At 41.2% G+C, this 21,264-nt stretch overlaps 1 protein-coding gene across 9 annotated transcripts in view; it reads right to left on the reverse strand.

The window, feature by feature from the left end:
• The window catches only part of ERBIN (erbb2 interacting protein), a 110,758-nt gene that overhangs the window by 60,578 nt on the left and 28,916 nt on the right, over positions 1 to 21,264 (reverse strand). For 7 of the 9 annotated variants that reach the window (XM_042875112.1, XM_042875113.1, XM_042875118.1 and 4 more), the window contains 2 exons: positions 12,093 to 12,158; positions 662 to 718 (listed from right to left, as the gene is read on the reverse strand). The gene's annotated coding sequence lies outside the window, so the exon portion shown is untranslated. The remainder of the gene's footprint in view (positions 1 to 661; positions 719 to 12,092; positions 12,159 to 21,264) is intronic. The other 2 variants (XM_042875114.1, XM_042875115.1) reach the window with 1 other exon arrangement.

A 21,264-nucleotide genomic window follows, 5' to 3' on the forward strand; every position in this document is an offset into this window, starting at 1 on the left:
TTCATGAGGAATATTTCTATCTAGCAACTCTTACCTTACAACAATCAACTTAGTATCATCTACACTGGCATCATTGAAAAAAGCTGAATATAAATACGTGTTTCTTTTCCAAAGCTTTCAAAACAAAAATGAACTCTAGCTTAACTTTGATACTCTAAAGTATGATCTTTAGCTAAAGAATGTTAATATACCAAGAAGCGAGATATGATATGACTTAATGTCCTCCTGTGCAAACTATTAAAATGGATGGTAAGAGGCCCAACAAGTATTCAACAAGTTTTCAAGCATCTTTAACTTTTTTTTCTTTTTAATGCTCAGGTTTCTTAAGAACTAAATACATTTATTTTAAAAAGCAGTTTAAAAATTATTTTAAAATGCTAAAACTCCACAAATGAAAATATTTAATAATGAACATTTGTCTTCAAAACAGAAAATTATTATCCTGCAACTTAGTTTCATGTTTTCCCTTTTATATTCATGCATAACTACATGTAATATACTCTTCAACTGATAGTTGCAACAAAAAAGCTTCAGAACAACATGAGCATTCATGCAATAAAATTTGAACACTCTGGAGGTGATTACTGATGGCATATGAAAAAGAAAAGAATCAATGTGTAAACATTCTATTACGCAAAGGAAACAGAAATACAGTACTTACCACTGTGTTACTTCCTTCTCCCTGCTGCTTCTTCCCTGAGCTTTCAAAGCCAACATTCTGTTCAAAACAAAGGTAGGAAAATTTTAGTCACACCTATCCATACTAGATAAGAGCAAACTGATACTTCATTGCATTGGGTGTTTATTTTGCTTTCCGCATTGTTTGCTTAAAAAAACAAAAAAAAAGTACCTGTGTGAATTTTAATTTAGAGACTATTATAGCATTACTGCGGTAGTTCAGAATCTTCTGTACTATTAATAGTTTTTGAAAGATTCACCAAAAATACGTACAAACTTTTAGGGGGGTACTACTTTCTTTAAAGAGAATATTACTGTCTGCCTTCCTACTTCAATTCTGACTTCATAGCATTGTGTCTATAAACCTGTTTCATTTCTACTTCACATTTAATTGCTATACTTAATAAGTCCCTAACACTAGACATTTCTTGCACGTTTCTCAAGAAAGTTAAGAAAAAAATACATCAGAAATCAATGGAACATGACAAATCCGTGCTTTTCCCATAATATTAACTTTATGGGTTTTTTGTTTTTTAAACAAAGTTGCCAGTTGAGTCATAGCAGATTACTAATGCTACATTCACCAATGTAGAACAAAAGGAAAGATAGAAAGAAAAACACTCAGTACATCGAAAATTGTTGGCTGGACCTATGCAAACTGTAATCTTGGCCTACAGAAGCATAGAAGTAGAATATATCTTCACAGGGATTAAGTATCTGTATGAACAGATTCTAATTGAATATAAAATCATGTACAGCAGCTAAGGAGCTGAGTCATGGTAGAAGACAATCTCTCAAAGTACCTAGAAAAAACTAAAATAGTGGGGAGCAAATAGTGGGGAGCAAATATTTTCATTCAAAGGATTTACCCATAAATGTAATTGCAGTTTATTTAATTCCAGTAAAAGGCAGAATCAGACTATCAAGAAAGGTATCACAACTGTGTCCACAAAAATTCTGAAGAGGGATTTAAAATCAAAATTGTTATAGGAGAAATGAAAGCTAGTTTGTTTGGAGTAAGAAGCAAGGAGCAGTACTACTACCGAACAATTAATTTGTTAGGAAGCCAGGATCAACACAACAGGATTGTGCTGTGATCAGCTTTTGCATGTTACTGGCCCTGCTCTTCCCTCAGCAGTCACTTGTGCCATACAGTACATTCATACCAAACACATTCCAATGCACTGTACTGGATAAATATATTCATTTATTTTCAGCAGAACAACAATGAGGGTATGCAAACAAGGGATAAAAGCAATTGAGGTAAAATATTAAAGCCTCAATTGAGTTTCCTGATGAAAAAAATAAATAAATAAATAAAATCAATCCGTTTAGCCAGCATCAGAAATACTTAGAAGCAGCATTCAAAACAACTAAAAAGATGAATGAAGACAGTAAGGATCAAAACATATTCAGAAATCTGGGATGCCTGTGTCAAACTGCCACATCTGTGTGATTCTCTCCCATCTCATGACTCTATGCTCCTTCTGAAAAGCTATTTCATTTGTAGAAAACTTATTTCGAGGCACTGTACACAAACCTTCCAAATGATAGAACTGTAGGTTTGCAATAGCTCTGCTAAGATAAACAGAATTAATCCAAAGAAAACTGCAGCACAAGGCTGGATCTGAAAATAAGACTGTCAGGTGACTATGCTGCTGAAAACAAAAAGGCAGAAGGTCAAGGCATGGCAGGCAGAGCATTCATATTAGAAAAACTAAAGGAATAGTTAGCTGCATAATAATCGCAAAAACAATAAACAAAAGGGATTACTCTTGCATCATTTCCTGACACCTGTTGGGTTGCCACTGTTGAAATGCCTAGAAGAATAAATTCCAGTGGTAGGGAACCATTAGCAAACCATGAAATGCTTGCAGACTTCAAAGCCAAACACAAGGAACTGATCAGATTCCAATTCCCCAGAGAAAATAATACAGGAGTTGGTAAGTGTGTGCATGCCATAAAGATTAAGGAACTATGTACAGAACAACACACAACAGTTACAGAATTAGACAAGAAACACTGAGATCATCACAACTGACATTACTTTAATAGCACTTGAAACTGACACTAAATCAGATAAATTCAAGTCCATAGCAGAAGAGAATACTACTCAGCCAAGAGCACAGAGTGACTACAGTTTTAAGTGCTGGTGATTCTCAAAAGTAGGAATACTCTAGGCTTCCATGCAATCACGCTGATATGTCCAGTTCATTGAAAAGCAGAATGAAAAGCACAATGAAAAGAGGCCAAGGCATTCTGCTGAACCCAGGGTAACTATGCACCATGATCTCATGATCTCAACTAGCTTAGAAAGTCACTTTCCTACTTACCTGAAGTAACAGGTGCTTTAGATGTATAGTGATAAATTAAAATATCTAATAAAAGCACCTAGGGAAGTTTTATTTAAACATTCTAGAGCACATGGTATAATCCACAACATATTGTGCCTCTGTATTCTGCCAGACTCCACCAAAAAAGGTGCTATGTAAGAGTCCTAGCACTCCATTTTCCGAGCACTAGGAGAGAAGTTGGGCAAACTGCTATGTACTTGTTTTTCTACCCTCCCTTGTGTATAACCCTACCTCTGTTAGAAGATGCTTGCTAATCAACTGCTGGTGTGCTGCAATGCAGTGGTTCTCTCCACCACACTGCATCCTGTTCACATACATACCTCAGTTCCAGCTTGTCGCTGGTTTTAGGCCAGTGAGGTCTGCAGTTGTGTTAGTACACTTCTTTCTTTCTGCAATTTTAACACATTTCACCTCAAATTCTCTGAGTAGCTTATTGGAAGATTTTGGAGAGTTATTGATGGACCCAGAACACTAGTGGCAAATTTGCATATAAAAGATGAGGAAATAGGATTATACTTTAGAATTAGCTGAATGGTAACAAATAACTCCCAAGCTGTTTTTCCTTTCACTAGCTTGTTGAAAGGAAATGGGAGGAGAGAGAGCCACAACATTCATGCCCTTCATCTAAGGTAGGACTGAAAGAAGTATTTTGAAAACTACTTTTTTCAGAGACATTTCAGGCAGCCTCCAGCCTATGATAATAATCATCTTCCATTTAAAACAATAAAAACAGTAAAACCAGAATTTATTTCAGTAATTCCAGGAAGAGCATTGTAGAGGTAGGATTATCCATGCTCATCCTTTACACATCCATTCGTGTTCAACGACAAAGATAGTATGTTCAGCTAAAAAGACTTCAGATTTAGCAAGATTATCCATCACACAGACAAGCTGAGCAGAAATGAACTGCAACATTAAAATTCTTCTTCTAAAACAGGAACAATTTTAGGGCAATGAGATTAGTTATACTGTCTTCCTTTGAACAAGGGAAATGAGAGATTCCAAAGGAGACTAAAGAAGTGCAACTCCACGCACAGTTAATACCACTGTTCCCAGTGAAATAGGTTTTGCCTGCACAAAGGTATCAATTATCATGTAATTGGGGGCTTGGGGAGGGAAGCCTCATAAATTCCATGCTAAGCTTCCATATACTTGTCACAATAAGTTCAGAAAAAAAAAAACCCACATTTATAGATAATTTCTAAGACTTAACTGTATTACAATTAGAAGTACCACAGAAGGATAAGCTCTGATGATTTACAGACTGTGCTTGATCAGTTTTAAACCAGCAAATAATTTTCAGTAATTTTCAGCAAGTACTGGGAGAGTATATATGGAACAAAGACAATTATTTCACTTATGACTGTAATAAAGGGATTGTACTGTCAGTGGTTAATGGCAAGATTCTAACTCAATCATAGCCTTCTAGACTGATTGAAAATATGTGCCTTAAAAGTGAGCTAGATTTGACAAAACAATGTCATATGGTTAGATAAGATGGATGTGGCTAGAAAAATATTTGTGTCTACAAAGCGTACCCTTTGAAATCAAACAGATATTTCACATTTAGAGTAGATAGTTGTTTGATCATTTCAGATGTCTATACTCAAGGAACAGGGAAAGGCAGACCAGGGAGACACAAAGTGTTCGGAGATCATTCTCAAGAAAAGCCTAACTTGTTTTTCCTGAAAGCAAGTATTGCTGTTGTCAGTTTCCTTACCGCTTCTCATTACGTCAGTGTTTGAATCAAAGCTACGAATTTATAGCAAAGCAAAGAAACTACCTTGCTGTGTGGGTTGTCTGATTGACAAAAACCTGACCAACTCCAAAAGCTGTGCTATCTTTCAACTTCTCTTGGGTGGAGGATTCTATGATGTTAACTATAATACACTGTCTTAAGAGGCAAGAGACTGAGCTATTTGCAGACTTGTAACCTCCTAGTACTAACAGCATGACAGCTACTGACAGCCAGAATCCTTCAACACAGGGAAGTGACAGCTCATGGTACATTCTCAGCAAGTACACAAAGACTCACATTTGCTTCCAGACTGCCCCAAAATAACCTGTATTTGGCAATACCGTTTTGGTGTTCTGCTGGGGACATACTTCTGGAAGTATGCTGCCAAGGGGTATGGGTATGTTTATCAGCAGCAATGGGAAGGAACTGTCATAGGTCCATGACTGGCCAAATCTCTGCATGAGTTGCATTTTAATACTGGAGTTTGTTTTGCCAGAACATTTACAGTTTTTATATGGCATATTTTTAACTATCTTAAAACTGAATGAAATGCCTAACACTCAGCATAATGCAATGTTCTTTATTACCTAAAATAACAAAACAGCACTTTTGGAAAAAACAGCTATGGAAACACACTCACACTTGGAAGTATGCAAACAAATTAACTGTTCTGTCTTCTTGTTCGTTGTTTTCTCTTAGGAATCTCATCAACAAATAGGAGCTCCACAAACTGATCCAAGACATAAAAGAAAACTAGAAATTTGACCTCAGCTTAAAAGAAACAACCAAAGAACTTCACTGTTTTCATGTTATCCATCTTACATCTGTGGACACAGATGCAAAAACCCTCATTGTGTAAGTTATCTGTTGGTACATGGATTTTGCAGCAAAACAAAAATACTTACGACTTTCCAAGGGTTCAAAATCACCCTTTATAGTGCAAATAATGCCAAAATAACCAGTGTAGTGGAGTTTAATCTCAGCCATGAGAAACTGCTATAATGCAACAGATCACAGAATCACAGAATTGCAAGGTTGGATGATCTTGCAGGTTGTTTCCAGTCCAACCACCCTCCCATTCCTATTAGTACCACAAGCACTAACCCATATCTCGTAGCTCCTCATCCAGGCGCCTCTTGAACACTGCCAGGGACGGCGACTCCACCACCTCCCTGGGCAGCCATTCCAGTGCCTGACCACTCTCGGAGTGAAAAAGTTTCTCCTAATGTCCAACTTAAACCTCCTCTGGTACAACTCCTGGCCGTTTCCTCAGGTCCTACTATTAGCCTGGGAGAAGAGGCCAGACCCTTTTACACCACAACCTCCCTTCAGGAAGTTGTAGAGTGCAATGAGGTCTCCCCTGAGCATCCTCTTCTCCAGACTAAACAATCCCAGCTCCCTCAGCCGCTCCTCATAGGATTTGTGCTCCAGACCCCTCACCAGTTCCGCTGCCCTTCTCTGGACACGCTCCAGGGCCTCAATGTCTTTCTTGTAGTGAGGGGCCCAAAACTGGACACAGTACTCGAGATGTGGCCTCACCAGAGCTGAGTACAGGGGGATGATCACCTCCCTGCTCCTGCCGGCCACACCATTTCTAATGCAAGCCAGGATGCTGTTGGCCTTCTTGGCCACCTGGGCACACTGTCTGCTCACGTTCAGCCGAGCATCAACCAACACCCCCAGGTCCCTTTCCTCTTCACAGTCATCCAACCACTCATCCCCAAGCTTATACCGCTGCATGGGGTTATTGTGGCCGAAGTGCAGGACCCGACACTTGGCCTTGTTAAACTTCATCCCATTCACCTCAGCCCAGCAATCCAGCTTATCTAGATCCCTCTGCAGGGCCTTCCTGCCCTCAGGCACATCGACACCACCTCCCAATTTGGTGTCATCTGCAAACTTACTCAGGGTACACTCAATCCCTTCATCTAAGTCATCAATGAAGATATTAAACAGGATGGGCCCCAGCACCGACCCCTGTGGGACACCACTTGAAACAGGTCTCCAGCTAGACTTCACTCCACTGACCACCACCCACTGAGCACGGCCCTCCAGCCAGCTCCTTATCCAACAGAGGGTAAAACTGTCCAAGCCATGGGCAGCCAGTTTCCGCAGAAGGATACTGTGTGAGACCATGTCAAAGGCTTTGCTGAAGTCTAGGTATACTACATCAACTGCCTTTCCCTCATATACCAGTCTGGTCACCCAGTTGTAGAAAGCGATGAGGTTGGTCACAACCTGCCTTTCACGAACCCATGCTGGCTGGGCCTGATCCCATGGACGTCACGCACGAGCCGTGTGATCTCTCCCAGGAGGATTTGTTCCATGACCTTCCCTGGCACTGATGTCAGGCTGACAGGCCTGTACTTTCCTGGGTCCTCCTTACGGCCCTTCTTGCAGATGGGAGTCACATCAGCAAGCCTCCAATCCTCTGGAATCTCTCCAGTCAACCAGGAGCGCTGGTAGATAGCTGAGAGCAGCTTAGCAATCACCCCCGCCAACTCTCTCAGCACCCTAGGATGAAGCCCATCCGGTCCCATGGACTTGTGACTGTCCAGGTGGAGGAGGAGCTCTCTAACTGCCTCCACCTCAATCTCTGGGGAGACATTCTGCATATCAGCCCAGATATCCATATCAGTGCACAAAATGCCCTGAAGATAACTGCTCTGACTATTAAAGGCAGATGTAAAGAAGGCATTGAGGACCTTCTCCTTGTCATCTGTGGTCACATTCCCCGCAGCATCAATTAAAGGATAGATATTATCCTTGGTTTTTCTCTTGACATAGATAAATTTGTAAAAGGATTTCTTATTCTCCTTTACTGCAGTGGCCAATCTAAGTTCAAGATGGGAAGATATGAAGAGGCTCTCAACTATTAGAACTGCAAGGAATCTTTATGCATCTAGATGCCCGTTTCTCAAAAGCTTAAGTCTCACAAACATGCGGAGGTGATAGCCGAGCTGCTTTCCATCATCTGTCAGCACTCCTTGTTGACTGGTGAGGTCCCAGAAGACTGGAGGCTTGCCAATGTGACTCCCATTTATAAGAAAGGTCGTAAGGAGGACCCAGGGAACTACAGGCCTGTTAGCCCGACCTCAGTGCCAGGGAAGGTTATGGAGCAGATGTCTTGAGGGAGATCATGCGGCACATGTGGGATGACCAGGGGATCAGGCCTAGCCAGCATGGGTTCATGAAAGGCAGGTCCTGTTTGACCAACCTGATCTCCTTCTATGATCTAATGACCCATCTGGTGGATGAGGGAAAGGCTGTTGATGTGGTCTACCTAGACTTCAGCAAAGCCTTTGACACTGTCTCCCACAGCATTCTCCTGCAGAAGCTGGCAGCCCGAGGCTTGGATGGGTACACTCTTGGCTGGGTAAGGAGCTGGCTGGAGGGCCGGGCACAGAGAGTGGTGGTGAATGGAGTTAAATCCAGCTGGCGACCGGTCGTGAGTGGTGTTCCGCAGGGGTCGGTGCTGGGGCCTGTCCTCTTCAATATCTTTATTGATGACCTCGATGAGGGCATCGAGTGCACCCTCAGTAAATTCGCAGATGACACCAAATTGGCTGGAAGTGTGGATCTGCCTGGGGGTAGCGAGGCCCTACAGAGGGATCTGGACAGGCTGGAGAGCTGGGCTGGAGCCAATGGGATGAGTTTCAACAAGGCCAAATGCTGGGTCCTGCACTTCGGCCACAACAACCCCAGGCGACGCTACAGGCTTGGGGCGGTGTGGCTGGAGGACTGCGTAGAGGAAATGGACCTGGGGGTATTGATTGATGCTCGGCTGAACATGAGCCGACAGTGTGCCCAGGTGGCCAAGAAGGCCAATGGCATCCTGGCTTGCATCAGAAACAGTGTTGCAAGCAGGAGCAGAGAGGTGATTGTTCCCCTATATTCAGCACTCGTGAGGCCGCACCTCGAGTACTGTGTCCAGTTTTGGGCCCCTCACTGCAAGAAAGATATTGAGGCCCTGGAACGTGTTCAAAGAAGGGCAACAAAGCTGGTGAGGGGTCTGGAACACAGGGCTTATGAGGAGCAGTTGAAGGAGCTGGGAATGTTCAGCCTGGAGAAGAGGAGGCTCAGGGAGACCTTATTGCTCTCTATAACTTCCTGAAGGGAGGTTGTAGTGAGCTGGGGGTCGGCCTCTTCTCTCGTGTCATTAGTGATAGGACCAGGGGGAATGGTTTCAAGCTACGGCAGGGGAGATTCAGGCTGGACATGAGGAAGTGTTACTTTTCAGAAAGGGTGGTCAGGCACTGGAATGGACTGCCCAGGGAGGTGGTGGAATCACCGACCCTGGGGGTGTTCAAGGAAAGGCTGGATGTTGTGTTGAGGGACGTGGTTTAGTGGGAGCTATTGGGAATAGGTGAACGGTTGGACTGGATGATCTTTTAGGTCTTTTCCAACCTTGGTGATTCTATGATTCTATGATTCTATGAAAAGTTCCTAAAGAAAAAAAAATGCAATATTTTCATTAGGCATAAATAATTGTATATACAACACTAACAGAAGGCCAAGCTGTTGCAGACAGGTATTCTATACTCCCTCAAGTAGTTTAAATTGAAAAATAATGGAAGCTGGAAGAGCTCTCTCCAGGTCATGCAGTTCAGCCCATGAACAGTAAACACATCAGGCCCAATTTCAACATTAGACATAGTGTCAAAGTCAAAAGTCACTCCTCAGCTAAGGTCCACGTTAATGTGTACAGTAGGAAGGTCAGCTGACTTACCTGCTAACATTTCCAGTAGAAAAAAATAAGACCTGTTTTTTTTGTTTCTTTTTTTTTGTTTTTACAAACAGTGGAGATATATAACAAAATTATTTAATTGATACAATTGCTATCCAGGATATCTTTTCCAATCTTTTCCAATTTTTACTAAAGCAGGTAAATAATCATGTATTCAATCCTTCCTGAATTCACAATAGACATCATTTCATCTCTCAGCAATTCCAGCATCCTTTCCTTCAATTAAATAAAAATAAAAGGAATATTTTTTTTATAGAACCACGCTCTATCAATGAACATACATGAAATTAGACAAATCTCTATTTAATTGAAGATGGTTACTAGTTTATAGTAAATGACCAATAAGTTCACCAAAGAAGAGCTAGTGTTCACAGACTTGTGAATTATTACTTCCTATAAGTCCAAATTTCTTTGCAGCAAATCTGAGGAGGATTATTTTTTTAATATAATGCTTTACTAATATTTACTTTTTTTGTTTGTTTGTTTACTGTAGTGCTGTTGCATTAGCTCAAACAGTAAGAGCCAATGACAGAAAAAGTAGAAAGTAAAGACATTATGCTGTGAGTTTTAGATTCAAAACTTAATTTCTAGGACTTCTAGCAAGGCTTTAAACCAAAGCATCTAAATACAAAACTAACATGTTTACTGATCTATTTTTACATCCATTTGTTTTCTGTCTCTGCAGTATATACTATAGTAGTATCTGAACATAAAAACACCAAAAAAAAAACCCACCAAGAAACACATCATGCATAACAGAAAGAAAACCCGCTATAGCCATCAATCAGGTCAACCAAATGACTGGTTACTTTGGCCTCACAGATCATGATTACAAACCAGCAGGTCTGTCAACAGCTACAGCTGATTTCCTTCAACCATCAGAATTCTGTACAAAGCCATGGCTCTGAAGTGACATTTATGCTAGCTCACTGGCATCAAATGAATACCTGCATGCTACATCAAGGTCTTCTTAAGCCTGAGATAGCTTTACTACCAGTGGCAATACAAATCATCCAGTTTGACTCAACATAGGAATTAAAAAGCAGAATAAAACTTAAAAAAAAAAAAAAAAAAAAAAAAATCAAACACAAAAATAGAATTCCTTGTAGATTATGATAATTCTTACACCCAAGCTTCAGCTGTCTGAAGTATTGCCACTGCTGCTATAGATCTGCCAACTACTTTAGAGGAATGGACGTACCTACTTCACATCAGGAAGCCAATTAGCACCACAAACAATTTGGCAAGAGCATTAGCATAAAAAGACTGGTTGCAAATCTATGAGAAAACTACTTAGATCTGATGCCCTCACCCTTTGTGTCTGTGAGCCCCCTTCTTTTTACTTTATCCTCTCCTCTCTCCATTTTTAAAAATTTCTCCATCAGCACATGCATCCTAGACAGACAGTGATAGCTACAGATGGTCAGGGTTTCTGAGGCCTACTTGCTAGCCACAGCAAACATGTTCATACCTTTGCCTCCTTTCACAGCAGCCCAAGAGACTGATGATGGGAAAGAAAGGGAAAGCAAAATATTTGGCAAACAAATGACTAAAAGAATAGGAATACTCAAAGAGACTGAATATAATTATTTAACCAGAAGTAAGATTTGTAACTGAAAATGTGAATCAGTCATCACCCACAGTAAACCACACCAGAATGCATTAGCACTATCTAAACCATTTCATCTAAAATAAATAGGTGATTGACTCATACGATGCTACGAATGTGACCCTCAGTGCTTTTTCCCTGCTGCCCTTTATCACACAAACCCTTTTCCCTACTACATCACACCCACGTATTGTTTATAGCTTCTAATACATTCTTTTGGGAGGGACATATCTAAGTTTATTTGCACAGTACTCAAACATGGTAATATATCTTATAGGGAGCATGGGTGTGTGTAAAATGCAAGTGGCACCCAACACCCACACCTCTGTGAGCAAGGAGCAAATGCTGACTCACTAACATAGATAACCTATTAACTACTTCAAGCAAGGAAGATAGAAGTAGTCTAGGCAATACGGTGAAGATGACTAGAAACAAGAACAAGTCCTCCCAAACAACCAAAAGACTGCCACAGAGTGAACACTACTGTCCTAAAATACAGATCAGTGGAGGTTTGGGTCCTCTTGGACACCATTTAAATGTAGGTTTCCAGCAACTCAGATTAATAACTATTACTTATACCCCATTACAACCATAAAGTACATAGCCCTCAATTTTAATTCTGCTATAACAGATGCACTCTGAACATACGTCATAAATCAAGCATATACCTTGCCATTTATACCACCACTTCTGTAGAAAATTGGATCCAAGTGGGGTTTCAGCTTAGTAAAATGCAGAAGATTGTGGAGAAATGCAGTAGCAGAAACTTATACAAAAAATTCAGACTGCACATTTACAGTCACTAGTAATGCCATTAGCACATTGAATTCATGAATTTGTCTTGTGCCTGTGGTCTTTCATTGCTAGCCAGGCTATTACAGCTGCTGTTCACTGAACACTTCGAGACTTCATATTTAAATTAGCTTGAGCTAGTATTACCTGAACACTCTAACACTTTGTACTTACATTTATCGAATTGTGCAGAAAATGCACTGGAATAAGCTGATGGAATCAAAATCATCTAGAAGTTTTCTGAAAATAGAGTAACAAATAGCTGTTAGTAATCTGATGAACTGTTTACTCCCATATGTGGCGCTTCTCATACTTAAAAAACATAGTTTTGTAACACAGATTTTAAAATTGTTTAAATAATAGAAAGTACCAGCAAGCAGTTGCTATAATTGTACACTTAATAATAGCTCTCACTCCACCAGCCAAGTCATTGTTAGGGTATTCCTGAGTTCCGTTTCTTTCCAGGGCAGAGGTGAGGGGTGCTATTTGCCACACTGAAATCTGTTTTCCGATGTCACTTCCCCCTACACGCATCTAAAACCATAACTTTCCAAATAACAATTGTTTTTACAAATCTTTTACTTCCTCCTGCATTTCATCTGTTCTTCACTAGTTTACTAAACTCATTTACAAGACATCGTTGAGCAGTTTGACAAACTTAGCAATCTGAGAACTTGCTTGCAAAACTGTTGAACATTCATAGCCAGAAGTGACATTAACCTCTCTCACCTCAACATAGAAAATTATACAAAAAAGTTCAAGTGTTTTTCTTCGTTTGGGTAGATGTAAAGAAAAAAGGAGTGTCAGATACTTTTTAAAGCTTCAACTGTCAACTACTGGGCACATCAATTCAATGTCATAGCACTATATTGTTAACTCATCTCATGTGCGCATTGTGAAAATCAATTCCTGAATGTCAACGTTCTCAAAGAGAGAAAGCAGAACAATACACTCCCATATTCAAAACTGAAGTAGGTGATAAAGCAGGAGCAAAGAGGAATCACAGAAAGATGAATTAAAAAAAAAAATAATTACTAAAGTATGTAATTAAAACTTTTAATAAGTTCTGAACAATTGAAGAGGTATCTTCCTGGAAGCTTCCTGTTTGGGGTTATATTAAATTCACAACTAACCTTAACAGCTACTGCTCATGACTAACTAACCATACACAACATATTTCAAACATATCAAAACATATCAAAACATATTTTTAGACTATTACACTTTACCAAGGCATGTGCCATCTGCCACTGAGTTATAAACTGTTTTTTTCTGTGACATTATCACATTACTCTTGAAAAGCTTAATGCTGCTGCTTAATCTCATGGTTTGAACCAATTTATGGACACAAAGTCTTGGCTTGTTGTCAGATCTCCCCACTACCTGCCTGAGAGTCAAAGATGAATACTGCAGACCATCACTTGTTGCCATATAATTTTGTAATGGGGATTTGGGCACCTTCAAAGACGATTCACATTCAGGCAAAAACTGTTCTAGAATAAGTGATTTATTTTATGGAGTTTATATTATTATTTTATTCCATGGAGCTATACGATCCCCCTTGTATTTTTTCTGTATGACAGGATTAAAACCTAGGGCCACAAGTCACCTGAACGAAAAGCCACACAGTTAATAAAAGGCAGGAAAAATTTATATCATTTTAACTGGCGCAATTGCAGTGTAACTCATTCCCAACTCTTCAGAAAGTCAGAGAAAATAATATGCTAAATTAAAGTGACTGCAAAACACTCCAACTTTTCTGTTCAAATACTATTCAAACTGAAACTGAAATAACCAATAGAATGCTTCTGAATCTAACAAAGCAAGCATAATTGTTACTTATATAATTGTTACTAGGTTTAGGTTGGATGTTAGGGGGATTTAGGTTGGATGTTAGGGGGAAGTTCTTTACTAGGAGAGTGGTTAGGCCCTGGAACGGGCTGCCCAGGGAGGTTGTGGATGCCCCGTCCTTGGACGTGTTTAAGGCCAGGTTGGACGGGGTCCTGGGCAACCTGATCTGAATGTGTATGTTTGGTGGCCCTGCTAGGCAGGGGGGTTGGAACTACATGATCCTTGAGGTCCCTTCCAACCCAGGTGATTCTGTGATTCTGTTACTATACTTATAAGTTACTTATAAATAATTGTTACTTATAATAATTGTTACTATACTTACAGGTAGAAGACGACATTTTCTGAATGAGAACAGATGCAAGCTTGTTGCATCCCCTTCTGATAATGAGGTTACAGTGAGAGCTTTTTCCCCAGTTCCTAGTGGCTTCTTATTAAGTTTGACCTAGACCAACATAGAGTTGGGTTTTAAGGCTAGCGTGCAGAAATTGCTGCGCCTGCATGGGCTGCAAATCACCACTAGGTTTCTCCTCAATCCTAATCTCTTGCCATTTCCACAGTCTTCTTAAAGAAAGACCTTCACTTGTTGTCAGAAGTCCTATCAAACTGCAAATTCTGAAATGCATTTTGAAGACAATACTCATGCATCTTCCCAATCCCTCTTAAATGTGGTCCCACTTTGCAGTATATTCCAGCAATATAGGAAATGCATCATTAGATCTGACTGCCAAACTTTTTTTCCCTCCTCTCCTTAAATTCCACAGCATTTCTTTGGGATTTTCTCCAACAAGTCAATATAAGATCTGGCTAAAAGAAATAAAGTCTGTACCTCAAGATTTCATATAAACAAAATAAATCACCTGATTACCTGCAAATTATTGTATTGTTTTCTTTTGTTTCTTTGGTGTTTTTTTGTTTGTTTGTTTTGTTTTTGTTTTTTAACAGAAAAACAGGCATTTACTGAACTGCATTAGATGACATTCAAGGCAAAATTCTGTCTAGCAGTAGACAATGCAACTTAACTGCTCCAAAAGGTTCATTTTAACATAACAATCATTTACATCAGCAGCTGAAAAAGCAAAACATTTCTTTTTAGTAGGGAAAAAAATCTCAGTATTAAAGCTCAGTAGTGAGATTAGTGGACTAATTCCATTCTAGATACTAGCTTTTGTTTTAATACCATTAAGGGATCAGAACGGAGACAGACTGATAATGTCATGGATGAAATAATTCAACACATTTATGGCCAAGTACATAAAGCTATTACAGAATAGTTTCTATTTGAGAGATACTGGAATAAGAATGAAAATGCAGTTAAAAAAAACAAAAAACAAAAAAAGGGATTGGCTTGCTAATATGACTCCTATCAGCAGTCCTATGTTTCTCAGAGAACTTATGGTGCTGTACAGGTGATCCCCCTAATCAGTGATAAAATCCTTAATAAAGGTGAGAACAACAAAAGCATCACCTCTTTTGCTTTCTCATCCATCCCACTGCTATTTTATGCATATTCGTTTATCCATTCCTCCTCACTTTTCTGTTATTCTTTTTTTTTTATTTATTTTCCTGTATGTTTTTGTCCATCCCAAGTTTCTAACTCATTCCCAATGCTTCCCATTTCACAGCAATGCTCCAGATGATGAGAACCTCCGGGGACTGCTTACTTAAATTCACTGTGTACCAGGACTTGAGCTCAGTCACCAACACCAACGTCTGTTCTTAGCACATCCTTCTACTGATTCTGGAAAAATCAGCACTATTCTGCCCACTGCTTCTCGAATTCTGGTAAATTCACTCTTGCCTTGACTATGTTCTGAGTTTCCCTCTTTCCTTTTTCTCCCTTTCTACTAGAGAGAGAAACAGCTTTTTTTCCACATTCCCTCCCCAAACTATTATTTCATTCACAGTCCAGAGCGAAACTTAGCTTGTCAGTAGACCTGACTTCTGTCATCATCAGTTTTTTAAAAACAACATCTAGACAATTCATTCACACAAATTACAATACAATTAATTCCTTCATTTTCTTATCTCTTACATTTACAACCAGGCTTAAAAATAAAGTTCTGACAATTTTCACGCTGTTAATGAGCAACACTACTCATCAAGCTAACCAATATTTTCCCTCCACTTTATCGCATGCACTTCACCACCGAAGTCACCTTAAGGTAGAGGATGTATTCCACCTAACACTCATGTTGAATCATGATAGGTGATTTCAGTTTGTTTACTGAAACTCCTTTGGGTTATATCATTATAAAGGATAATTATACTGTTCAGAAAATAATTTTTAACTACCTTGCAGTGAAACACACAAAAATGCATTACACGCATTACATTTGTGCAAACATTCATACTAAAACGATTAAGGCTAGACTGGTACCATTATTTAGACTAACTTGAAAATTTAATGCAGAGGCACTTACATGGTTTGTTTCTCCATGATCTGAAATAGTAGCAAACAAAAACACAAACAAAAAAAAAAAAAAGTTTAAGAGTTTGATAAGAGCATGAGATTCCAGAGATGAAACTTTTCTTCGTAGGAGAGGTGCTCCAGTCCTCTGATCATCTTAGTGGCCCTCCTCTGGACCCGCTCCAAGAGTTCATGTACCTCTTATGCTGAGGGCCCCAGGCCTGGACGCAGTACTGCAGATGGGGCCTCACAAGAGCCGAGTAGAGGGGGACAATCACCTCCCTCTGTCTGCTGGCCACCCCTTTTTTAATGCAACCCACAACACAGTTGGCCTTCCGGGCTGCAAGCACACACTGCTGGCTCATGTCCAGCTTCTCATCCACCAGGACCCCCAAGTCCTTCTGTGCAGGGCTGCTCTCAAGGGGTTCTAAGCCCAGTCTGTATAAACACCTAGGATCGTGCCAGTCACAAGTTAGCAACATGAGACAGGGTTCTCGTGCAGGGAAGATTTCTTTATTGCTGCATATCTGTCTTCTAAACAAACCCTTTATATTCTAACATGCACATTCAGTACGTTCGCACTAACAATCCACTGGCTAAAAAGCAAGCAAGTTCCATAACAACTCTTCATAAACATCAGAGAGCTTAGCTTATGTCTAGATACAAAACATCCCTGTTTATTCTGTTCATCTCCCTTCCCCAGGCCCATGTTATCAGCAAGTTGACATTCAACGAGGTCAAGCCGACCTCTCCATCTCCTAAAATTCCCCCTTCTTCGCTAATGAAAAAAACGTCATTTAAAACATCTTGTACCACTTTCTGAACACAATGCAATAAGCAAGGAATGCAAATTAAAACACGGAGAAAAATGATGAGACAAACTAACACTATTTTTAACATATTCTGTATCCACACTGCCAGCCTTACAAAGAGGCCTCCAAATATATCCAACCCGTCATCAACCTCTAATTTCTTAACTCAGTTCTGTAAATCTTGAATGCTTTTATGTACTGAATTTGAATGATCTGACAAATTCATACAACACATGCCACTGGAATCCTGACACCTCTGACCCTGAATTAACAGAAGTCTATACTAGCACAATTCTGTAGTGTAGCATGTCATACTTAGTCTATATCTAGTAGCAGAAGACTGTCCAATTAAGAGTGCTGCCATGCCATTCCCCAGAGTTCCATAAATACCTGTGGGGGGTAAGGTGACAGTGGTATCATTTAAGATTGTGTCTGAGGATGTGGCCAAGTCCACCCCGATGCTGCTATGGCTTCTGGCATACAAGCTGCGGCAGCCACCTGAGGGGAATTTGCTGTCATTGTGCGACCCTGCCATCGTGCTTCTCCAGTAGTTTCCCACTGGAAGGAGCGGTTGGTCATTGATATTATATTTCGACCAACAATCCCGTACTCAGTGGTTGCCTTTTTTGAATCTCAGACATAATTGTTGTGATTTACTGCCCTTCCATGGACGCTTTGCGCGAAAGTGCCCAAATTGGTTATAACCAAAACATCCATGCTGCTGGTTAAGGGATACTGCAACAAATATGCCTGGGCTGCTAGCATAACCTGGTGTTGATATGTGCCAACATCCATACACGCATTAATCATTTGCCCAGTAGTGGGATTTTTTAGAGCACGTAACACCTTCTGGCAGTCAGTGTTTGCATTTTCAATTGCTAGCTGTTGAAATACGGGAGCTGTCGCCTGTGCATTATCGACCTGCTTTTCCAGCAAATTTTTAAGCCTATCCAGAAACGTCATATAGTGTTCTTGGGGCTGCTGATTAATGCTCACAAACGGCTGTCTTTGCTCCCTGCCTCTGGCACAGACTGGAGGGCACACATTGCCAGATGCTGAACTTACTGTAACCCTTCTGCAGGGATTCAGGCCTGCAGAGCTGGAGTGGAGAAATCACCCTCCCCCATCAAAGCATTCACATCTACAGCCTCGAGCGGATTTCTTTGCAGCAGTGCTCAATTTTCAGTCACCTGTGCCTGTGCCAATCCTCTCAATTTTGATTCACACATAGTATACTGCATATTGGTCATGATAAGACAACACATCATTTTAAAATCGTGCAGTGTAAAAACGGAGCTATCACATATGGATTGAATCAAATTGACAGTATACAGGGCACTGATGCCGTAGTCTTACTGTACACTGTAAATCTTGCAGGATACTTACTATACAATATAGCCTCCCACTGTGGTCCTTGATCTGGGGCAACCATTATAGGGAATGCCCTTAACATACCTGCATCTCTAGCAGATTTCCTAGCCTCCCTCTCAACAAGCACCTACGCATTGTGTGGATCAGGAGAGACAGATCCAGCTCTTCATCAGAGTCTTTTAGGCCAAGATCAAAGGGATCAATGGGGCCCTCAGGAAGGGAGGCAGTGAGCCCCCCGCCTGCAACAGTGGTAACAAGGAAGTAGCTGGCACAGCAGGTGAGTCTGAGGAGGACCCTGCAGCTCCTTCACCCTTTGACAGACCGGGAGTGACTGACCATGAGCCCATATGACTTTTTTAAGCTTCAAAAATTTTTCTCCAAGTTTCATGCAACCTAGACACCACTTTATCACCTTTAGAGGATGCATCCCACAGTTTCACTCAATTCCTTCCCAAGACCCTGGGTTGTAAACTGTCTGGAGGGATCCTTCCTGGTGGCCCATGCAAGCATTTGCCGTAGGTTGTGGGGAGATACTGACACCCCCCCATTGTTTAAGAAAAGACTGAAAAGCAACTAGGATGTTTTTCTGTTCTGAGGTCATTTTGTTCCCCATAGTATGCATGCTTACCTTCATCCAGTGAGAGGCAATCAGAGTTGTTAGGGACAATGAATCCTCGGTCTGCTGTTTATCTCAATGCCTGTACAGGCTCTCCATGTTTTTCTCAATGCCTGCCGTGTTTGCCTCAGCATGGTATGTTTGCCCCAACTCAGCATGCTCCACATTAGTCTCAACAAACCCCGCATTTGTCTCAACGCACTCCAGACTGGTCAGTCTTGAAGGCAGGTCAATTCCCTGCTCGGTCCCTGTTTGGGTATTGACTGTCCCAAGCTAGCAACACAGCACAGGGTTCTCATGCATGGAAGATTTCTTTATTGCTGTTTATCTGTCTTCTTCTAAACAAACCTTTTATATTCTAACATGCACATTTAATACATTTCCACTAACAATCCATTGGCTAAAAAGCAAGCAAGTTCCATAACAACTCTTTATAAACAGCAGAGAGCTTAGCTTATACCTTCTACAAAAAATCCCTGTTTATTCTGTTCATCTCCCTTTCCCAGCCCTGTGTTATAAGCAAGTTGACATTCAACAAGGTCGGGCCGAACTCTCCATCTCCCACACCTTGCACTTGGCCTTGTTAAACCTCATTAGGTTCAAATGGGCTCACTTCTCCAGCCTGTTTAGGTCCCTCTAGATGGCTTCCTTTCCTTTCAATGTATTAACAGCACCGCTAAGCTTGGTGCTGTCTGCAAACTTGCTCAGGGTGCACTCAATGCCATTGTCTGTGTCATTGATGAAGAGCACCACTCCCAAGACTGACTGCTGAGGGACAACACTTGTGACCAGCCTCCACCCTGATGCAGAATCATTGAATCTCAGAATCACAGAATCATTTGATCTCAGCCCTTTGGCTGCAACCAGCCAACCAGTTCTTAAACCAGCAGTCCACCCTTTAAATCCATAGCTCTCCAGTTCAGAGAGGATGTGGTGAGGGACCATGTTAAAGGCTTAGCACAAGTCCAGACAGATGACACTCATCAGCCTTCCCCTGTCCACTGATGCTCTCACTCCATCACAGAAGGCTACCAGGTTGGTCAGGCAAGATCTGCTCTTGGTGAAGCTTGCTGGCTGTCTCAAATCACCTCTTTACCTTGACTGTGCTTGAGCAAAGCTTCTAGGAGGATCTGCTTTGTGATCTTCCCAGGCACAGAGGTGAGGCTCACCAGTCTGAAGTTCCTTGGCTCGTTTCTCCATTTCTCCATTCCTTAAAAAAAGCTCTGTTCTGTTTCCCTTTTTCCAGTCCCCGGGGACTTCACCAGACAGCCATGATTTTTCAAATACGATGAACAGTGACTCGGCAACCATATCAGCCAATTCTCTCAGAACCCTAGGATAGATATTATCCAGCCCCATGTACTTACATACATTCAGTTTCACAAGGAGGTCTAGGACTTGTTCCACTGTTACATTGGGACAAAATCTGCTCCTCTCACCCACACCTAGAGTCTCAGGGTCCTGGCAGACATGGGGAGGTGTCTGAAAAAAGAGGCAAAGCAGTTACTGAGCACCTTAGCTTTTTCCATGTCTGAGGAAACCAGCTCTTCATCCTCATTCTTCAGTGGGGGAACACTCTCCTTGATCTGTCTCTTCCTGCTTATGTACTTGAAGAATCCCTTCTTGTTATTTTTCACATCCCTCACGAAGTTCAGCTCCGGCTTTCCTAATCTTATCTCTGCACACGCAGACAACATCCCCATATTCTTCCCAGGCTACACAACCCTGCTTTCACTTCCTGTACCTTTTTAAGCTGCAGGCCCTTACTCAGCCATACTGGTTGCCCACCTCTGCTCAATTTCTTCTGCTGTGAGATTGAGAGCTGTTGTGCTCTCAGAAGGGTGTCCTTGAAGATCTGCCAGCTCTGTTCTGTTCCTATGTCCTTAAGGAGAGTTTCCCAGAAGATCCCACCCAGAAGTTCCTTGAGCAGCCGGAATTTTGCTCTCCTGAAGTTCAGGGTCCTGATTCTACTTTCTGCCATGCCTGTATTCCTCCAGATCACAAGCCCACCAAGGCATGACCACTGCAGCCCAGGCTGCCTCCAGTCTTAATCTCCCTAATGCCTTTCTCTGCACTGATGAGCACCAAGTCCAGTAAGGCTTCACCTTGGGTAGGTCCATCTACTAGCTGGATCAGGAAGTTCTCCTCAACAGACTCCAAAAACCTCCTGGATTGTCTGCCAACCACCGTGCCACTATCCCAGCAGATATCCGGGTGATTGAAATCCCCCATCAGGACAAGAGCCCACGAGTGCAACGCCTCCCAGAGTTGAAGAGAGAAGACCTCATC

This window comes from Lagopus leucura, unplaced genomic scaffold, assembly GCF_019238085.1.
Source record: "Lagopus leucura isolate 7727_CA_CO unplaced genomic scaffold, USGS_WTPT01 Super-Scaffold_100014, whole genome shotgun sequence".
NCBI classification, from domain to species: Eukaryota; Metazoa; Chordata; class Aves; order Galliformes; family Phasianidae; genus Lagopus; species Lagopus leucura.